Source organism: Fukomys damarensis, unplaced genomic scaffold (genome assembly GCF_012274545.1).
Source record: "Fukomys damarensis isolate Sample0158 unplaced genomic scaffold, DMR_v1.0_HiC HiC_scaffold_38, whole genome shotgun sequence".
NCBI lineage: Eukaryota > Metazoa > Chordata > Mammalia > Rodentia > Bathyergidae > Fukomys > Fukomys damarensis.
In genome coordinates this window covers 51,289,987-51,298,458 of record NW_022900950.1, presented here as the reverse complement: position 1 = coordinate 51,298,458, position 8,472 = coordinate 51,289,987, and the positions used below count along the sequence as shown (strand labels likewise).

Genomic DNA, 8,472 nt, shown 5'->3' with positions numbered 1-8,472 from the left:
TTTTTTTTTTTTTAGACAGCTGTGTTATCCTGTCAAAAAATTGGCTGTGTCAATTTTGCTTCCCTTTCCCTTGATGCATGGACTGATTGGTTTGAGGGGAATTGAGAGTTCAGGGAGATATTTTGTTACAGTATCTTCTCATGTTTCTGTTTGTTTATTTTGTTTTGTTTTGCACTTAAGTTTGTAGATACTTATTGTGAAAAAACATTGTTGCTAGTTGGGGATTTCTTTAATGTCTGCTTTTGAATGATATACTCTGGGCATGGGCTTACTATAGTACTTTGCCTCTCTTACAATATCCAACAACCTTTTTAAATTGAGGTGGGGAGGGTAATGCAGTGTAATTGGCCCAGCACCCAGTTACCCAAGAATGGACCACAGTAGTGTTAATGATACAGAAGTAGTCTAGACAATGGCATACAGAGAAAGCCTGTTAATAGCAACGACTATGTGGCCCTGACAATAGCAAGTACATTAATAATATCATCCAAGATAAAGTTGTTATTGATATACCAAAGAACTGATAATGTACCATCCTCGATCATAGAAAAGAGATCTATAATTACAGTATGAACATTAGACAAGCCAAACATTGACATGTGGCAAATATCTTTTAAGTGCAACAACTATACCTTCACTAATGACAGAAAATAATTCAATGGTAATAGAGTTCACTGACTAAAGATTAATAAAGTTTAATGATTATGCTATCAAACAGGGTTGGGAATAGGAGAATGAAAGAAGAAAATTTTGTGATTTTGTTTTGTTTTAAGAAAAAATTTTTGAAAAATTAAGGAGAGATGAAAAGGAAGAGAGAAAAATGGGACAAAGGATCCTTTTGAGTAAAAGGGTATTTATAGAATTGTATAAAGGTCACAGAAAAGAACAAATTAGAAAAAGATGGTTAAAAATGGAAGAAAAAATAACAAATTTGGAGAATAAAATTTAAATAAAAAAGAAAAAAAAAGACTGAGAAAAAGAGAGGAAAAAAAGAAAGGAAGCCCAAATGTTAATAAACTAGTGTACAAGAAAGAGGAAAAGAGTAAAGAAGAGGGCCGGGGATTTAGCTCAGTGGTGCTGTGCCTGCCTTGCAAGCTCAAGGTCCTGAGTTCAATCCCTAGTACTGCCAAAAAAAAGAGGAGAAAAGAAGAAAAAATTTTTAAGTAAAAAAATTCTGTACTTTTTTTACATGAGTGTTTCCTTCTAGGATCCACAGATTTGGAATCCAGCAAGTCATGGTCTCCACCTTGCTTTATGGCTTCAGAGTTTGTGGAGTGCCCCCACCCCATTCCAGAAGCCCCTCTGTTTACCACAGGCTGTGGCAATTGTCCAAGCTGAGATGTGTTCTTGCTTATATTGGTATATGGGGAAGGCAATCAGACCTCAGAACCAGGCAGGATATAGGCACCCAAGCAGTGGTATGGTACTTAATGCTGGCACTTTCAGATTCAGCCTTTTCTGAATGCAGCTCAAGCACAGGCTGGCTTCTCACTGCCATGACTAGGGCTTGTGCCCTTTCAGCCTGAGCTGAAATTTCTCAGGGGTTCTCTGTCTAGCTCATCCTCTATGCATGACTGTCTCTCATGGCTGTTCCTCACTTAGTCTCTGAGCAGGTTACATTGAGAACCCTGAAGTAAAGTTATTTACTTGTTCTGAGTCCTAGCTTTAAATAACCACCCCCTTTCTGCAATGGCCTTATTAAACAATCTGGCAATATGGCAGGCATGGTGCTGAATCACCTCTCCAGCTGTTGCCCGCTGTATGAAAGGAGTCCTCTCAGAGCAAAACCCAGTGCTGCTTTTGTAGTTCACAATGGCTGTGGGCTCCTCCAGTGCCTGTGCCACCAACCCAGTCTGCCACATCTCCCTGGACCTCCTAGCCCTGAGTCCTTACCTTGTACTCACAGAACCAAATTCCCCTCCTCACAAGCCAGGGTGAGACTCCAGACTGTTTCATATTTTTGCCTACATTGTGTTCCGTCTCTTCAACTTCTCTGTAGCTTCTAACTTTTCTGTCAGTTCCCTCTTGATTCCAATTTTTCTGTCCGTTCTTTCTCAATTCCTGGCAATCTACTTCTCTTTTTCTCTTTGCCAAGTTGTTATTTTTCCAAGTGTTTGAATTCTGAATCTCAGAGAGGCTGAATTTTGCTGCCAATCACCACTTCACCATTTTCTGTTTCTTATTTTGTAATCTTTGAACCATCTCTATCAATCACCTGGAGAATTTGATTAAATACAGATCCCCAGGCCCATATTGACTGGATGCTACAGTTAGAATCACAGAATCTCCTTTTTGAACAATTATCCCAGGTCATTATAAACTCAATTTTGAGAGCAACTGCATCTACATATGTTTCTTCCAACAATCTCCTTTCATGTGTTTCTTTGGCAGGAGGTTGATTTTTTGAGACAGCATCTCACTATGTAATTGAGACTGACCTGGCACTCACTATGTAGCGCAGGCTGGTCTCGAACTCACAGTGATCCTCCTGTCTCATCCTCCCAAGTGCTGGGATTACAGGCATGCACCACCATGCCCGGCTCTCATTTGTTTCTTTGTTCTACTTTTCTGTGTTGTATACTTATAAGTATATAATCATTTGATAGCACTACAGTCCAACAACACTTGCTTTGGGAATAGTGGACTGTCACGTCTGTTGAATTCATTAATTCCTAAAAGGCATTATTCAAACTTCTACCAACCTGCCTCTGCAGTACTCAAGATTTCTAATGCCCAAAATTCTGTTTCATTAGATTTTGCCTTCTCTTAGACACTTTTCTTTAAATAGAGAAGTCCCTAGGAAGAATAGGTTAAAAGGTCCTGATCCTTGGTTAATTTGGGGTACTGACTGCATATCTGGAAAATCCAGCACATTGAAAGCTCAAGGAGCACAAAAAAGCAGAATGAAATACTGAAGATAAATTCCAAAGGGTGCTATCTAAATTTTGACTGTTTTCTTTCAGGGGATTAATTAGTTAATATTGCTAGCAATGCCGTGTTCTGGAAACTAAGCCATTAATCTAACTAATGAACTTCAAAAGCAAACATTTACTTCTAGATACCAGTTTTTGCATGTTCTGACACAAGAAAAGTAACAATACATAAAATGTTTAAAGGTAGCAAAGGTTTATCATTATTTCGAGACCTAGAAAATATTCAAGGTCTTCTAGAAATTTGAAAAAGAAACATTTCAAAGTTAAGGATAAATGATACTATAATAACCTAAGTCACACTACACATTTAAAGCAATCTATTGGTCTTAGAGTCCTACGTTTTCACAACAGATACAAATACAATTAATTTGATATTGGCTGGCCAGGAGTCAGCTCAGTGGTTCCGCTGCCTACCTCACAAGCATAAGGTCCCAAGTTGGGTCCCTGGTACCAAAAAAACCAACAATTTGATATTGGCCAGCAAATAAATTTAGAAATTATAGCTGTTATTCAATTTTTATTATAACTGAATTTTTAATATTTCTCTCCCCTCAACTACTTCATATATTAATAAAATTGTCATATTTGAAAGCTGAGATTCTTAGAGTTCAAAATATTTGCAGTCAAATCACAGTTTAACAATAACAAGATAGATAGGGCCAGGAACTTAGCTCAGTGGATCTGCCACCTGCCTCACAAATACAAAGTCCAAGTCCAATCCCCGGTAACAAAATATAAATAAATAAATAACAATATTAAAAATCTCAGCCTATCAATATATATGATGTTAGTTGATCCTTTATATTGTGTTTCTTCTAAGAAAATGACTTGAAAAGATGGTATTATGATTAAATCTAAAACATTCCCCCAAAAGTCTCACGTATTCAGATGTTGAAGGTGATTAGATCACGGAGGCACTATACTTACTATGGATTAATCTGTTGATGAGTTCATGGCTGAATGTGCTGTTCAGAGGCAGTGCCTGGTTAGAAGCAGATCACTGAGGGTGCAACCTAGAAGTATATTTTCCCCCCATCTCCTCCTTTCTCTCAATTGCTTCCTAGCTGCCAAGAGTTGAAAAGATGCCCCCACATACCATTTCTGCACTGCAGCTCACCATGGACTGAACATTCTGAAACTTTGGGCCAAAATCTTTAAATTGAAGGTATTGGATACTGTATTTTGTCCCAGAAATGGGAAACTGACTAATAGAGCATTTCCTTTTATGAGCAAAGCATAGATTTTTAAAAATCAAATACAAGCTTTCCAGTGTGTGAAGATCAGACCCAGGAGGATTGGAGCTTTATTCAACATTTATTATACTGAATAATATACAGGCTTGGAGTGATGGAAAATGATAGTTTAATATAAATGGTATGGACCATCAACAAAACCATCTAAGTCACTGTTTTCCAAACTTTGAATCTGAATACCCTGGAAGCTTATTACAAACATAGGTACCTTTGCCTTATTAACATAGATTTTGATTCTATTTGTAGGCTTAAGGTGGCACCCAGGCACTTATTTTTCACAATTTCCATAGATAACTCAAATGCAGTTCAAAGTATGAGACTGGTTTGATGCAAATATGATTGAATATTATAATTTCTAGAATCAACATTGTTATATTGTAGTCACTGAGCTTCTAGATTCAAAAGATAGAAGGCAGGGGTAGATAGGTAGAAGGATCACTGGTAGAGTAGAGCATATGCTTAACATGCACAAGGCCCTCAATTCCATCTCCAGATCCACAAAAAACAAAAATAAATTTAAGATAAAGCCCAAAATAATTCTCCCAGGCTCCCTTGATGCTAGACCCCAGGTATATAGCCTGGGCTCTCTCAATCAGAAGTACCCACATGGGGTTGAGAGTCCTCGGGGAGAAGAGAGAAGAAATAAGCAGAAGCATCTGGTGAGTGCAATGGTAGAGGTGGCTAGATCTTCAACAGCAATAAGGGTGGTACTTCTGTTCCTGGGCCCACGCATCAAGATTGCCTGGCGACCTTCTGTGGAGCAGTGGTGACACCAGAGCACTACAGAGTATGGCAGTATATCAGTGGACACATTCCTGCTTCTATAACTTCTGGGCCTGCTCAGACTTACCAGAGCATGTTGCTTGGTCACAACTAGCTGTACAAATTAACAAAGGGAGTTATATTACGCTTGTAAAAGAATAAACTTCATAGATGACAACCTGGAAAAAACGCTGGCCTAGCCACCAGCTGTATAAACTGGTGGAAATGTCTTAGCTTATCTCAACTTTGTATTTTAAATGAGGGAAATAATATTCATTCATAAGATGTTACAAGAACTACATTAAAAAAATAACTACATGAGATGATATATTAAAGTAATTAGCAGAAAATCCAGTACAAAAATTGGTGGTGGTTATTATCGTACAATAACAATAGTGGGCTACAGTATTGTAGTACAATAATAGTGGAGATAATAAATCCACTGAGACCCACTGTAGATAGACTCACTCATTTCTTAAGACCTCAGAAAATAACAACCCTAGGACTCACAGCAGCAAGAAACCCAACACAAGCTGACTGCAAAATCTAAAAGATTCTTCATTCATTCGCCTAGTGAAAAGTCCAGAGGTAGTCCTGGTTTTAGGTACAACTGGATCTGGATACTCGAAACATGTTGTCAGGATTCTGTCTCATCTCTCACTCTGCTTTCCTTTGTATGGACTTCATCCTTAGGTGGCTTTCCTAGGTGATGACAAACAGATAGAAGACATTTGAAGTGACATCTTACCTGCTTAGCAACCCAATGAGAAATTTTTAGAAGCTGCTTTTTCCTAGAAGTTAAGCCAGAGTCCAAGAACTGATGCTAGTAGCTCTAAGCATCAGCTTTGGTCACTTGTTCACTACTGTATCAAACATGTAGCCAGTGGATACAATGCTCAATACCCCAAGTGGTTCACATCCCCACCAGTGGGGCTAAGGGTTGGGTTATGTCCTATCTAAACCACGTAGATGAAAAACCTAACAGAGTAGTTCCCTAAGTCAAAATAGGAACGCTATCACAAAAACAAGAATAACATATACTACAAAGGCAAAAAAACATCTTGGTGCTTTTTATGTCCCCCATCGCACCTTTGATTCTCAACAATTTCCTAATACGCATGCCAATATTTTGTTTTCCAAAATGGGTACCCACCTACATATCTTGTCTGTTCATCTCAGCTTTGTGAATGTTAGTGCCTGGCCATTGTAGAGCCCCTTTTCTTTGGATATCTGCCAGCCCAGTTCACAGGATTAAGAGGAAGAAGAGGAGCATGCACACATTGACAGGCTTTAGAGGAGACAGGCCAGGGGAGGTTCTGCCCAATAAAATAGTTTCTGAAAAGCCTACTCACCCCATCTTTATTCACTTCCCTCCAATCCTCTGAAATCAAGAAGTACCTTTACCACATACAAGGACAATGAGAAGTGAGGTCATCACAGTATGCTCACCACATCTGACCGCAATTTATAAATCACAGTACAATTCTAAATGATTTAGACCTTCCGTCTACAAATAAGAAAGAGAGAAAAGGAAAAAATTTAAAGGTTGTCAGCCCAACCCAATTGATAAGCAAGGAAACCTGCCTGTCTTTTGCAATTAATCGTGTCTCTTGGATATGAGAAATCTATTAACTAAGAAGCCCTGAAGAGAGGTTAGCCACGGTAGGAATCAGATTCAACTCCACTTCAAGCCCAAGATTAGCAAGTTCCAATTAACCATCATCATTGGTGGATGGAACTAGTGAGCCAGTGGATCCCCCAGTGTTCTGCAGATGCCTAATCTCTAATGGTTCCCTAAAAGAAACTGGAGGTGTTGTTACCAAAAGAAAGGAATATGTTCCAGGTAGGCAAGAATTTTAAGAAGAGGCCGGGGATTTAGCTCAGTGGTACCACGCCTGCCTCACAAGTGCAACGCTCTGAATTTGATCCCCGGTATAATAACAATAATAATAATGTCAAGTAGTACTTTTCAAAAAGTTATCATTAGCAACTAACCATGTTTCCATAGTACTGCTGGCTTCCTATACACTGGCAGTTGAGATAATTTGTAAATGTATCACTCCAAAGAAAATAAAAGATATTTTTTCTTATATAGGTAACTATTCCCAAATGGGCTTTGTTTATACTTCTTAGCAAGCAATTGAACTTCAATGTATGCAGGAATGGCATTAATTTAGACCTTAATAATAGAAATTATACTTATTAGAGCATGAGTTTTGAGTTCTCAGTTTTAATGCAAAAACAGACTCAGGAGTCATTTAGATGAACTCAGTATGTAGTTACAGCCAAAAAAATAAAAATGAAAAAGCTAACAGAATATTGGATAATAAAAGAGAGAGGAAAAAATACAAGGGGAAAGTATAAGCTATATTTAGACATATCTATGGAGTGTCTACCTGGAAAATGTTTCCTGTTTTAATTCCTATACCTCAAAGGGAGATAAAGCAAAATACAAGAAGATCTAGAGAATAATGAAATTGATTAGATCCTGTCTCTATATACTTATTGACATTCCACAATGTGTGAGACATGGTCTGGGGCTACAGAAACAAATAAAATCCTAAATTCATACTATAGTGGGGGTGACATATATGGAAATAGTTCTAATCTTACAAATGCAGTAAGCACAGGACAAAGACATGCATAGGTGCTGATTTTATCACAGGAGCAGCATCGGGATGCCTGGGGATGAGCTGAGAAAAAGACATACTGGAGATATTGGAGTGTGTCTGCTGCTGTATTATATGTATGTTTAGGAGTGAGAAAAGATCAGTTTGGAAGGAAAAAACAATGGAGGGAGAGAACTGGGTAATGAAGAGAAAGCATACCTTGCTGGAAGGCTAAAGTCAAAGGATGACGTCTAGGAGCTGTCCATGAATAAACAGGAAGGAGGACCCACACCTGAAGTTATGGGGGGAAGGGAAGAGATAAGGGTCCTTACTGGTATATGTACGTTTGTAGATGAGGATCAGGAAGTTAAGGAAGATCATGCCTGGTATACTCAACTTGTGACAGTAGAAATTTTTAACCTTTTGGGATGTTGAGAATCCAATAAAAATTATGAATGTTTTCTTTTCAAAAGGCACATTTACTCAAAGTTTCATATATAATTTCAGCTTGCCAACCTTCGGAATGTCAACCACAAACATCATGTAGAGAACCCAGATGAGACAGGTAATTTGCTAGCAGTGGGAATCAGGGGCTTAAAGGTTTGGAATAAACACTGAGGGCCAAGAGAAAGGGAGCTAAGCAAGGACAAGCAAAAGGCGAGGCTAAGGGCCCTGGCTTGGGTTAGAAGCTAACCTATAGGATATCTGTTAATACCACTTTCCAAGGTAAACTTTAGGAATAATCCAGATTGGCTTGGTAGAAGTAATAGAATGCCCAGGAGGGAACATTTAAGTGATTGACAAAATTCCAGAGTAGGGAGAGTAGAAAAAAGCCAAGCAACTGATAAACTGGTGAGGAGGTGACTGTATATGAACTAAAAGGGAGGCTGCCTTTCCTGCCACAATATAAATATA

At 38.4% G+C, this 8,472-nt stretch overlaps 1 protein-coding gene across 2 annotated transcripts in view; it reads left to right on the top strand.

Moving 5' to 3' along the window:
- The window catches only part of Gpalpp1 (GPALPP motifs containing 1), a 54,153-nt gene that overhangs the window by 43,057 nt on the left and 2,624 nt on the right, over positions 1-8,472 (top strand). Inside the window, exons 9-10 of one of the 2 annotated variants that reach the window (XR_004515678.1) lie at positions 3,998-4,098; positions 8,065-8,122. The gene's annotated coding sequence lies outside the window, so the exon portion shown is untranslated. The remainder of the gene's footprint in view (positions 1-3,997; positions 4,099-8,064; positions 8,123-8,472) is intronic. The other variant, XR_004515679.1, reaches the window with a different exon arrangement.